The sequence below is a fragment of the Musca domestica genome, unplaced genomic scaffold (assembly GCF_030504385.1).
Source record: "Musca domestica strain aabys unplaced genomic scaffold, Musca_domestica.polishedcontigs.V.1.1 59, whole genome shotgun sequence".
NCBI classification, from domain to species: Eukaryota; Metazoa; Arthropoda; class Insecta; order Diptera; family Muscidae; genus Musca; species Musca domestica.
In genome coordinates this window covers 3180693-3194275 of record NW_026712362.1, presented here as the reverse complement: position 1 = coordinate 3194275, position 13583 = coordinate 3180693, and positions in this window count along the sequence as shown.

The window sequence follows — 13583 nt, the reverse complement described above, 5'->3', positions numbered from 1 at the left end:
CATTTGTATCTTTTAAATTCGGATTTGTATTGCCCATTTGGTGCACAATTAATTTGAAATCGGATAAATATATATATCCAAATCAGAACCGATCTCGATAAATTTTGGGAAAGATATTTCTGAGCTGTATTTGATATATTTCCCTGAATATCGTTGTAACGGAGTGCATATTACGGCTGTGGGTAACAAATATTGCAAATCGGATGAACAGTATATATGGGAGCTATAGCTATATCTGAACCGATCTCGATTAAATTTAGCAAATGTATTTCTGAGCGGTATTTGATATATTTCCCCAAATATTGTTGTTACAGAGTGCATATTACGACTGCAGAGGACAAACATAACAAATCGGATGAACAATATATATGGGAGCTATAGCTATATCTAAACCGATTTCGATAAAATTTGGCATACTTATTTTCAGGTCCAATCTGCAAAATTCCATACTATTCGGGCTGATATTAGACGTTTGGTGCACAATCAAAGGTAAATCGGACGAAGTTATATATGGGAGCTATATCTAAATTTTGACCGATTATCTCCAATTTCAATAGGGTTCGTCCTTGGGCCAAACAATAGGTTTGTGCAAAATTTCATCTGGATAGGGCAATAAATGCGAACTGTACCTTGTTTACAAAATTACATGGACAGACGGACAGACGGACGGACGGACATGCAAAAATCGACTCAGAATGTGATTCTATGCAAATCATCAAAAGGAACTATGGGTCTATCTCGTTTCCTTTTGCCTGTTACAAACAAATGCACTAAGACATAATACCCTGACCACCTTGTGGTGTAGGGTATAAAAAGCTTCTATAGAGGATGAATATCTCCCCTATAAAAAAGAATACCTTTCAAAGGTCTTCAATAGAAAGAATATTTCAAAAAGCGCTTTTATGAAGCAGCATCTTTTTAGTGAAGATAGATCTTCCAAAACTTTTCTTTGGAGTGAAGCCATTCAAAATCTCTTCTTTGCAAGAAAGTCCCGTCAAAAGCTCATATATTAAGAGCAGATCTTCAAAAGCTCGTCTATAAAGGATACAGCTTCAAAAGCCATTCTACTGTCTTCTAGAGGCAGAGGTTTTCAATATGTCTACTGTGAAGAGGAGATCTTCAAACGAAGTTCACTAGAGATAATATCTCAAAAAGATCTTCTATAAAGAGAAGAACTTTAAAGCTCTTCAATGGAGAGTCTTATTTTTTGGAAAAAGACCTTCCAAAGGATTTGAAGAGCAGGCTTTCAAAAGTCATTATGCTGTCTTCTATGTTCAGAGGTCTATAATTGGTCTACTAAGAGGTGATCTTCAAACGAAGTTTGCTAAAGAGAATACCTTAAAAAGATATTCTATGGAGAGAACAACTTTAAAGCTCTCTCCATTGAGAGACTTCTTTTTCGAGAAAAGAGAAAACCTTCTAAAGGATTTGTACTAAAAAAGGTCTTCTATGGATAGAAAACATCTTATATGAAGGCAAGGTCGTCAAAAGCTCGTCTATGAAAAACACAACTTCGAATTCTCTTCTATGGAGGGAAGATGTTCAAAAGTTCTTCTACGGAAAAAAATACTTTCGAAATCTATTCAAGATTTATTCAAAGAAAAGAAGCTTTTCTATATAGGTAAAATATCTATGGAGGGAATGCCCTTCAAAAATTGTCTATTAAAAGTACTGCAAAGCTCTTTTATAAAGGATTATGCTTCCATAGAAAATATAATACCTTAAAAAGATCTTCTATGAATTAGTGTCATTTCTAAGCCAGAGAAGAGAATAACTTTGAAGCTCTTCAATGGAGAGTCTTTTTTCGAGAAAAGAGAAAAACTCTCAAAGGGTTTGTACGAAGAGAAGTTCTTCTATTGAGAGAAGGCCTATTATAATTTTTTTTAGTGAGATCTTCAAAAGTTCTCTCATATTGGACACATCTTCGAAATATCTTCTACAGAGGTAAGATCTTCAAGAGTTTTTCTATCGAAGGAATACTTTCAAAATCTATTCAAGAGTTGTTCAAAGGAAAGAAAATCTTCAAAGCTTTTCTATAAAGAGAAACCCTGCTATGGAGATAAGAACTTTCAAAAATTGTCTATGAAAAGAAATTTCAAGCTCTTTTAAGAAGGATCTTCTTTTCCGAGAAAACAGATTACCTTTCCAAGGCCTTCTATGGCGAAAAGTTACTCAAAACGTGCTTGCATAGAGAAGAACTTTCAAAGCTCTACTGTGGGAAGTAAAATTTTATAGCTCTTCTATTGAGATCAGCTTTCCGGAGAAAAGATATTACCTTCCCAGGCCCTTCTGTAGAAATAAGTTACTCGAAACTGGAGAAACATTTTGAAAGCTGTCCTGTGAAGATTAGCATTTTAAAGCTCTTCTATTGAGGGTATCCTTTTAAATAAAAGAATAATAATATCCCAATCTATTTTATGAAGACAAGTTAAAAGGTCTTCCGTGTATACAACAACATTCAAGAAGCCTTCCTTAGGGAAAAGGTCTTCAAAAGCTCTTATGAAAGTTCTTTTAAACAAGGAAGTTCTCTTAGATAACGCATCAAATGGATTAAAAGCCTTAATGGAGGCTCTCCCAAAAAAAAAAAAAAAAAAAAAAGAGAGAGAGAGAGAGAGGGAGGGAAAAACTGCAAAAGAACAAAAAACTTGTCTATGGAGAGAAAACCCTTAAAAGCTCTCTTGGAAAAAGAAATTTTAAGTTCTATGGAGGATCTTCTTTCCTGGAAAAAGAGAATGTGTTCGCTAGGTCTTCTATAAAGTGAAAGGACCTTTCCTCAGAAGAAGAACTTTTAACAGTCTCCTTTATAGGATCTTCTCCGCAAAAAAATAAACCCTTCAAATATTTCTATGGAGAGAGAAGATCTTCAAAAGTCTTCTATGGAGTCAAATCCTCAAAAAAGTTTCCTAACAGAAGAGAGTCATAAAAAGCTCTCCTTGAAAACTCTTTTATGAATGATTTTCTTTCCAGGGAAGATAGAGAGGTCTTCTCAATGGAGAGAAATTATTTTGCAAAGGTTTCCTATGTAGGGAAACAATTTCGTGAGGTCTGGCTTAGGGTAGAGTCCATCGAATGCTCTTCGATCGAGAGGAGTCTAATGCTCTTCTAAACATCGAAGATCTTCAAAAGCTGTTCCTCACAGGGTATTCTTTAGAGCAGACTTTCAGAAAGTTTTTTTTTTATTAAAATCATGTCTTCTAGAGCTCATTTTCCCTCTTCTCTTATTCGTCATAACCCACTCTCCCTTGACTGTATGTTCCGCTCATTTTAAGAATTCACCCGACGTTAATCATACGAGCATGTCACCAGGGGTTGGTACGATTGAAATTCTAGTTAGTTTGGAACTTGAAGGCATTTGCTTGTTCTTGTTTGTCGAATGTGTGGTTAGTATGTCAGAATATAAACTGTCAGGTTTAATTTAACAGGTTACATGGGAAATGGAAGAGAGAGAGAGAGAGAGTGAGTGAAACGCTTTGTGATGGTTGTCATACCAAGCGACGACCGTTGAAAGCGATTCTCCGTTGTTGGTAGACACACCGGCTCACACACTAACGCAGATAATGAAAATGATGAATGAAATGCGATTTTCAATGACAACCTGAAAACAGTAACTCCTCACACCACAGAGGCAGTTAGATGGCAAAGTGGAAACCACCCTCGAACACGTACCAATTAATGGTTGGTGGTTGAATGGTTGGTTTGATGGTTGGCTGGTAAGGCAAAAGAAGTCAGTAGAGTCGTAGGTTGGCAGCGGCAGGTTGCTTTCATTTAATACATTGTCCTTACCTTAACTCTGGTGATTTTTGTGGTCTATTTGAGGGTTTACTCAAATTCCTTTTTGGCTGGTTGGATGGATGGGTGGTGGGGGGTTTACGAAGTTTTATGCTTTGATTGAGCATATCCGCTGGGATTAGTGGGGATGATGGTTTGTTTGCTATCACGGGAATATTCATATTATCGATGACGATGACGATGATGTGCGTCTGCCACAGTCCTTTGTTAACGGCCGCACAAGCTCAAGTTATACGCGTCTAACCAACCGAAAAATATTAGCTTGTCTTTGTGGCTTCAACAACAACAATTGATACGATTTGATGTCTATTGACAATTAAACAATGTCTGTCTGACTGCCTTACGTTGGCGAAAGTCACCGCAAAGTATGGGTGTTAAATTACACCCAATCTCATGCCTTTGTTCTTTCAATCCTTCAAAGGCCGTACAACGTATCGATAAGGATCTATTAGGTGAGGTATTTGTAGACATTTGGGAAATTAATATGCTTGGCATTTTTGGAGGAAGGGGGGAGGTTTTATTTGCCTGGTAGCTCTGTTTGTTGGCATCATTTTTCATCTACATAGAACGGGGAGAAGCGGAATGAGTTGACTTGCGACAGAAAGGGAGTAGACGAGGAAAAAATCAAAGCAATTTGTAAGAATTTTATAAGGTTTATTAGCCAGGATTAATATGTCATACAAGTGGATTAATGAAATTAAATTGCAAGGCATAAACAGGATTTGGTCGGGGTGAACATATTGATATGCAATAAATATTTAATAAGCTGTACTTAAAAGGGGGAAATAAGGATAGCAAGTTGGGGTCAAACGAGTACATAATCATAGCCACAAGGACCAACACAAATGCGGAGTTTTTAAGAATATTTTTTTAAGAACCAAAATAAACTTGGAATTTTTAAAGAATATTTTTTCAAGAACCAGAAGGCCATTAAACTCGGATTTTTTAAAGAATATATTTTCAAGAACCAAAATACCATCAAACATGGATTTTAAAAAAAAATATTTTTTCAAGAACCAACATAAACGTGGATTTTTTAAAGAATATTTTTTCAAGGACCAACATAAACGTGGATTTTTTAAAGAATATTTTTTCAAGGACCAACATAAACGTGGATTTTTTAAAGAATATTTTTTCAAGGACCAACAGAAACGTGGATTTTTAAAAGAATATTTTTTCAAGGACCAAGATAAACGTGGATTTTTAAATAATATTTTTTCTTGGACCAAGATAAACGTGGATTTTGGAAAGAATACTTTTTCAAGGACCAAAACAAACGTGGAATTTGAAAGAATATTTCTTCAAGGACCAAAATAAACGTGGAATTTTTTAAAGAATATTTTTTCAAGGACCAACAAAAACATGGATTTTTTAAAGAATATTTTTTCAAGGACCAAAATAAACGTGGATTTTTTAAAGAATATTTTTTCAAGGACCAAAATAAATGTGGATTATTTTAAAGAATATTTTTTCAAGGACCAACAGAAACGTGAATTTTTTAAAGAATATTTTTTCAAGGACCAAGATAAACGTGGATCTTTTAAAGAATATTTTTTCAAGGACCAACATAAACGTGGATTTTTTAAAGAATATTTTTTCAAGGACCAAGATAAACGTGGATCTTTTAAAGAATATTTTTTCAAGGACCAACATAAACGTGGATTTTTTAAAGAATATTTTTTCAAGGACCAACATAAACGTGGATTTTTTAAAGAATATTTTTTCAAGGACCAACATAAACGTGGATTTTTTAAAGAATATTTTTTCAAGGACCAACATAAACGTGGATTTTTTAAAGAATATTTTTTCAAGGACCAACATAAACGTGGATTTTTTAAAGAATATTTTTTCAAGGACCAACATAAACGTGGATTTTTTAAAGAATATTTTTTCAAGGACCAACATAAACGTGGATTTTTTAAAGAATATTTTTTCAAGGACCAACATAAACGTGGATTTTTTAAAGAATATTTTTTCAAGGACCAACATAAACGTGGATTTTTTAAAGAATATTTTTTCAAGGACCAACATAAACGTGGATTTTTTAAAGAATATTTTTTCAGGACCTTCAAGACGTGGATTTTTAAAGAATATTTTTTCAAGGACCAACATAAACGTGGATTTTTAAAGAATATTTTTTCAAGGACCAACATAAACGTGGATTTTTAAAGAATATTTTTTCAAGGACCAACATAAACGTGGATTTTTAAAGAATATTTTTTCAGGACCTTCAAGACGTGGATTTTTAAAGAATATTTTTTCAAGGACCAACATAAACGTGGATTTTTTCAAAGAATATTTTTTCAAGGACCAACATAAACGTGGATTTTTTAAAGAATATTTTTTCAAGGACCAACATAAACGTGGATTTTTTAAAGAATATTTTTTCAAGGACCAAAATAAACGTGGATTTTTTAAAGAATATTTTTTCAAGGACCAACATAAACGTGGATTTTTTAAAGAATATTTTTTCAAGGACCAACATAAACGTGGATTTTTTAAAGAATATTTTTTCAAGGACCAACATAAACGTGGATTTTTTAAAGAATATTTTTTCAAGGACCAACATAAACGTGGATTTTTTAAAGAATATTTTTTCAAGGACCAACATAAACGTGGATTTTTTAAAGAATATTTTTTCAAGGACCAACATAAACGTGGATTTTTTAAAGAATATTTTTTCAAGGACCAACATAAACGTGGATTTTTTAAAGAATATTTTTTCAAGGACTAACATAAACGTGGATTTTTTAAAGAATATTTTTTAAGGACCAAAATAAACGTGGATTTTTTAAAGAATATTTTTTCAAGGACCAAAATGAACATAGATTTTTTAAAGAATATTTATTCAAGGACCAACAGAAACGTGGATTTTTTAAAGAATATTTTTTCAAGGACCAACAGAAACGTGGATTTTTTAAAGAATATTTTTCAAGGACCAAAGGATTATCAAACTTGGATTTTTTAAAGAATATTTTTTCAAGGACCAACATAAACGTGGATTTTTTAAAGAATATTTTTTCAAGGACCAACATAAACGTGGATTTTTTAAAGAATATTTTTTCAAGGACCAACATAAACGTGGATTTTTTAAAGAATATTTTTTCAAGGACCAACATAAACGTGGATTTTTTAAAGAATATTTTTTCAAGGACCAACATAAACGTGGATTTTTTAAAGAATATTTTTTCAAGGACCAACATAAACGTGGATTTTTTAAAGAATATTTTTTCAAGGACTAACATAAACGTGGATTTTTTAAAGAATATTTTTTAAGGACCAAAATAAACGTGGATTTTTTAAAGAATATTTTTTCAAGGACCAAAATGAACATAGATTTTTTAAAGAATATTTATTCAAGGACCAACAGAAACGTGGATTTTTTAAAGAATATTTTTTCAAGGACTAACATAAACGTGGATTTTTTAAAGAATATTTTTTCAAGGACCTTCAGAAACATAAACGTGGATTTTTTAAAGAATATTTATTCAAGGACCTTCAGAAACATAAACGTGGATTTTTTAAAGAATATTTATTCAAGGACCAAGATAAACGTGGATTTTTTAAAGAATATTTTTTCAAGGACCAACATAAACGTGGATTTTTTAAAGAATATTTTTTCAAGGACCAACATAAACGTGGATTTTTTAAAGAATATTTTTTCAAGGACCAAGATAAACGTGGATTTTTTAAAGAATATTTTTTCAAGGACCAACATAAACGTGGATTTTTTAAAGAATATTTTTTCAAGGACCAACATAAACGTGGATTTTTTAAAGAATATTTTTTCAAGGACCAAAATAAACGTGGATTTTTTAAAGAATATTTTTTCAAGGACCAACATAAACGTGGATTTTTTAAAGAATATTTTTTCAAGGACCAACATAAACGTGAATTTTTTAAAGAATATTTTTTCAAGGGCCAACATAAACGTGCATTTTTTAAAGAATATTTTTTCAAGGGCCAACATAAACGTGGATTTTTTAAAGAATATTTTTTCAAGGGCCAACATAAACGTGCATTTTTTAAAGAATATTTTTTCAAGGGCCAACATAAACGTGGATTTTTTAAAGAATATTTTTTCAAGGGCCAACATAAACGTGGATTTTTTAAAGAATATTTTTTCTAGGACGAACTGAAACATGGATCTTTTTCAAAGTATATTTTTTTCGAGTACCTTCAAGACATGGATCTTTTAATGAATATGTTTTCAGGGACCTTCAAGTCGTGGGTTTTTGTATGAAAGAATTTTTAAAATAATATTTTTTCAAGACCAAACGTCCATTGCTCTTGGATTTTTCAAAGAAACATTTTCGTAGACTTTTGAAGAATCCCTTTTTAAGGACTAAAAGAGTAATAATTGTAAATAATAAACGGCTAGAAGACAAGTAATCGTATAATTTTCGAGTCTAAAAACGAATAATCGTGGATTTTTTAAATAATATTTTTGAAGGATTAAAAGGACAAATAATCGTTGATTGTTTTGGGGAGTATTTCTCAAGGATGAAAATACCAATAAGTTTTTAAAAAATAGTTTTCAAAGATCAAGGACCAATGATCGTTGGAGGTCTTCTACTCTCCGTAGTCTGGCTGTAGCAGAACTGGGGGTCTTCTACTGGTCGTGGAAGAGCTGGCCTTTAATCGGATGTAGTGGTCTTCTATCGACAATATTAGAGCTTGAGGTCAGCTATCGGCTATAGGAAACCTTGAGATCTTCTATTGGCTATAGACGACCTTGAGGTCTTCTTCGGTCTCTAGGAGACTTTGAGGTCTTCTTCGGTCTACAGGAGACCTTGAGGTCTTCTTTTGTTTGATTGTTTTGGGGAATATTTCTCAAGGATGGAAGGACCAATACGTTTTTAAAAAAATAGTTTTCGAAGGTCAAAGGCCAATGATCGTTGGTTTTTTTAGAGAATATTTTTGAAGGAGTAATAGATTTTAAAATAATATTTTGTTAAACAATATTTTCTAAGGGACCTCACGGCAACAGACATTAATTTCAATAACATATTTTTTGAGGACCTTCAAGGTTACGGTCAGGATTTTTTTTAGCAAGGACCAAAAGGCTGGTATATGTTCAGTTAGAAAAGTTGGGAGCCACGTATGTGGCTGTCAGAAATCAATGAAAATCTGGAACAAGAAATCTTTTCCCATAAATAAATGTGGAATGTCAAGTGTGGTATCTCTTAGAGTGACTTGAATCCAAAAATCTCAAAAATCATGATTTAATTGCTAACTTTCTCCAAAAAATATCATTAATTTCAAACCAATGGTTTTTACAATCTGGTGTTTGGTTCTACCTACAATAACCCTCTCTTCTACCAAAGAAATTACACTCTTCTTTATTACTTCTAATCTATGGAATATATTTGAAAACTTAATAAAAATCTCATGCATAATATATGGATTTGAAGAACACGACTTTTGCCTTGCCATATTCCCTCTTCCCAAATATATTGGTCGCTATTCCTAGCAACTGCCACGAAAATCTGGGAAACAACAAAAAAAAGAGGAAACAAACAAAACAACAAAACGTACCATACAAAATATATGTTCATCATGAAGTATTTCAACTATTTAGGCCTCGCCGTTATTTCAATTTCAATATCAGCATCTGCAACTTTATCCTCCTTGCAGGCCCCAGCCGCAACGTGGAGTGTGCAAATTATAGACTGAATGCCAGCCAGAATGCATTTGACTTCCTTCTGGGTTCTTTGTGTGGCGGTTCCAAAATCTCAAAAAAAACGAAACCAGCGATGAATTTGCAAAGACAAAAAGATTTTCGTTTTTGTTTTAAATGCCATTTAAAGGGTTCCGTAAATCACGTTCATGTCTAATTCCTGGTCACAGTCACCGTCACATTATCCACATCCATGTCCCCAACCAACATCCGCATCCATCCAAACGACCGACAACCAGCCAGAATCAAATCGAAGCTAAGCAAGGCGAACGTATGGAAATGTTTGTTGTTTCTGTCTCTTCGATTTGGAGATTCCTGACATAGTTGTTAACTCATTGGAATTGCACGGCATTCACTTTGGACTAGCATGGATAAGTGGCGGAATTATTTTTGGGTGTACATTTTGGTGTCCTCTTTGCTGTTGTTGTTGCTGCTGGGTCTTTGAAGATCGTGTAGTGAATCTGTCTGTCTGTCTCGGCAAGAGAGTGGCAGATTTTCTTTTCGAATGTTTTTTTCTTCGTTACTTGGCTTTCATATAAATTTTACAGACTTGAAATGTTTAAAATTTATTTGTTGATGGTATTGATGATGGGGTATTGTGTTCATGTCCTGCGATGGGGTACCCTACAGGAGTGTTCTTATGTTATGATGCAACTCAAACGGAGACCATCAAATATTCTGAAAATTGAATCCAATGTACAATTATTTTGTAGAATATCGAAGGCAAGGTAACTTTAATTCATTCATAAATTGCGGACTTTAAAAATTTGCCTCAGAAATACTTGGCCTCCAAATTCAGCATCAGTCCTCTTACTCTCCTACTTATCGGGTACATCCTTTGTCGACCTTCACCACCATCCATTCATATTTGATCTTTTAATGTTGGTGCCAACCATTGGTATTGTCATGTCGTTTCTCAGTGATCTTCAATCAAGCACAACAACTGCAGACACTTGCTGTTAATGTCGTGTTCGATCAGCGCCACTCCATAATTATAGAGACATGTAGATAACAGGGTGGGCCAACATATAATCAGGTACATTTTCTTGGCTTCAGAAAATGGAAGCCAAACACCGGATCATTCAATCTTTACATTCGTAGATGAGCCGGAGTCTTCTCTTCTACACTCCCCAAAAGAGATAGAGGTCGTCTACTCGCTGTATAAGAATTGGTGGTCTTCTACTGGCCGTAGAAGAGCTGGAGGTCTTCTACTGGCCATAAACGAACTGGAGGTCTTCTACTGACCGTAGAAGAGCTGAGGTCTTCTACTGACCGTAGAAGAGCTGGAGGTCTTCTACTCTCCGTAGAAGAGTAGAAGAGCTGGAGTTCTTCTACTCTCCGTAGAAGAGTAGAAGATCTGGAGGTCTTCTACTCTCCGTAGAAGAGCTGGAGGACTTCTACCGTCCGTAGAACAGCTGGAGGTCTTCTACTCTCCGTAGAAGAGCTGGAAATTTTCTACTGGCCGTAAAAAGACTGAAGCTGTTCTGTTTACCGTAGAAGAGCTGGAGGTCTCAGAGGAGAAGAGATGGAGGTCTTCTACTCTCCGTAGAAGAGTAGAAGAGCTGAAGGTCTTCTACTCTCCGTAGAAGAGTAGAAGAGCTGAAGGTCTTCTACTCTCCGTAGAAGAGTAGAAGAGCTGAAGGTCTTCTACTCTCCGTAGAAGAGTAGAAGAGCCGAAGGTCTTCTACTCTCCGTAGAAGAGTAGAAGAGCTGGAGATCTTCTTCGGTCTACAGAAGACCTTGAGTTCTTCCTCGGCCTACAGAAGACCTTGAGGTACTCCTCGGCCTACAGAAGACATTGAGGTACTCCTCGGCCTACAGAAGACCTTGAAGTCTTCTATCAGTCTATAGAAGACCTTGAAGTCTTTTATCGGCTATAATAGACCTTATGGTCTTCTTCGGTCTATAGAAGATCTTGAGGTCTTCTTCGGTCTATAGAAGACCTTGAGGTCTTCTTCGGTCTATAGAAGACCTTGAGGTCTTCTATTGGATATAGTAGACCTTGAGGTCTTCTATTGGATATAGTAGGCCTTGAGGTCTTTTATCGGCTATAGTAGACCTTGAGGTCTTCTATCGGCTATAGTAGACCTTGAGGTCTTCTATCGGCTACAGTAGACCTTGAGGTCTTCTATCGGCTATAGTAGACCTTGAGGTTTTCTATCGGCTATAGTAGACCTTGAGGTCTTCTATCGGCTATAGTAGACTTTGAGGTCTTCTATCGGCTATAGTAGACCATGAGGTCTTCTATCGGCTATAGTAGACCTTGAGGTCTTCTATCGGCTATAGTAGACCTTGAGGTCTTCTATCGGCTATAGTAGACCTTGAAGTCTTCTTCGGTCAATAGAAGACCATTAGGTCTTCTTCAGTCTATAGAAGACCTTGAGACCTTCTTCGGTCTATAGAAGACCTTGAAGTCTTCCGTCGGCTATAGAAGACCTTGAGGTCTTCTTCGGTCTATAGAAGACTTTGAGTTCTTCTTCGGTCTATAGAAGACTTTGAGGTCTTCTTCGGTCTATAGAAGACCTTGAGGTCTTCTTCGGTCTGTAGAAGACCTTGAGGTCTTTATCGGTCTGTTCAAGACCTTGAGGTCTTCTTCGGTCTATAGAAGACCTTGAGGTATTCTTCGGTCTATAGAAGACCTTGAGGTCTTCTTCGGTCTATAGAAGACCTTGAGGTCTTCTTCGGTCTATAGAAGACCTTGAGGTCTTCTTCGGTCTATAGAACACCTTGAAGTCTTCTTCGGTCTATAGCAGACCTTGAGGTCTTCTTCGATTTATAGAAGACCTTGAGGTCTTCTTCGGTCTATAGAAGACCTTGAGGTCTTCTTCGGTCTGTAGAAGACCTTGAGGTCTTTATCGGTCTGTACAAGACCTTGAGGTCTTCTATTGGCTATAGTAGACCTTGAGGTCTTCTATCGGTTATAGTAGACCTTGAGGTCTTCTATCGGCTATAGTAGACCTTGAGGTCTTCTATCAGCTATAGAAGACCTTGAGGTCTTCTTTTGGCTATAATAGACCTTGAGGTCTTCTTTTGGCTATAGTAGACCTTGGGGACTGCTATCGGCTATAGTAGACCTTGAGGTCTTCTATCGGCTATAGTAGAGCTTGTGGTCTTCTATTGGCTATAGTGGACCTTGAGGTCTTCTATCGGCTATAGTAGACCCTGTATCCTTCTATTAGCTATAGCAGACCTTGATTTCTACTTTGGATATGGGAAATTATGAGGTCTTCTGTCATCTAGAGAGCTCCTCTTTTGCTTATGGGAGACTTTCGGGTCTCCTTTTGTAGACGATATATCGTTTCCGTTCCACCCCATTATCCCCAGCACCATCGTAAATACAGAAGCATCTATAAATCCGTTTTCGCTTATTTTGCCATTCGAACATCCCCAGCCAACAGACAACAAGAGTAGTCTTTCATTCTTTGGCTGTCTGCGATTGCTGTGCTGTCCCGTCCTTTCGTTGCTTGCAACACAATGTTGCATCAAATTTCTGTTGTATTAAAGTGTGATTTGTCGCCTCTGCAATGCATTGCATTGCATGACATGTAGGGATGTTGGGTTCTGTTTTTTTGTATTTTTTTGATTTGCAAATTTTCAGTAGCGCCATCCACTTTTCCGCCATTTAACCATTTAATAATGAGAAATGATTGTTCGCCGTTCAGTGGCGGCTCTTGCAATGCTTGACATATGATATGCTTGAATATTGAATGGATATGCGAAAATGAAAAAGCGCTGAATGTATCCATTTGTGGGCGGTGAAATTATGACAAGGGGCCAAGATGTGGGGGATACTGAATGACATGGGAAATTATTGAACTGGTGATAATTATTTAGTATTTTTATATGTTTTTAGAATAACTATCTGAGGACAAATACATATTTTGTTTTTTTTATTTCCGAACCACAGCCGAAGAAAATTTTAGTCTGAAAGGCGCCAGGCTCTAGATAATTGCTGTGGGCAGGATGCAGTTTTTTATAAGATTTGTTTTAAAATTTATAAGAAAATACTTCAAAATATATTTTATATTAGATCTGGACCAATTTATACCAGCGGTGAAAAAAAAAACAGGAGACAGTAGAGAATCAGTGAAGCCCTTGGTATAAATATTCGCCA